We start from the raw sequence: 535 nt of genomic DNA, 5'->3' as shown, positions 1-535 counted from the left end.
TTAAATTAAACATTTTTTATTGGAGTATTTGATTTAGAATGCTGTGCTAGTTTCCGGCACAGGACAGTGCGTCGGCGTATACATGCACATAGAGCCGCCCTTTTGGGCAAATTAAAAAAAACCTGATTTTAGGAGAAATTTGGAACTTTTTCTTCTTTCTACTTCCACGAAGGGAGCATAGATGGGCTAACTCACCTCTTTCTGCTACCAATCATTCCACCCAATATTGGTTACTTAAATTAGTCAGAACCTGATCTCCACTAGACTAGGAAAACCATGGTCTTTTTATCCTTCATTTTTAAAAATTGGACAATAATTGCTTTATAATGTTCTGTTGGTTTCTGCCACACAACAAGCTTGGCTGCTCAGCACCACGCTGAGCTCCCCGCATTGTACAGCAGCACCTCACCGGTTAGCTCTTTTACACACGGGAGGGTATTCAGGTCAGTGCTACTTTCTCGGTTCACCCTGCCCTCTCCTTCCCTGGCTGTGTCCACAAGTCCTTTGTCTACATCTGCATCTCCATTCTTTCCTG

This window comes from Bison bison, unplaced genomic scaffold (genome assembly GCF_000754665.1).
Source record: "Bison bison bison isolate TAMUID 2011002044 unplaced genomic scaffold, Bison_UMD1.0 scf7180017864349, whole genome shotgun sequence".
NCBI lineage: Eukaryota > Metazoa > Chordata > Mammalia > Artiodactyla > Bovidae > Bison > Bison bison.
Note: the sequence above shows the minus strand (reverse complement) of the source record.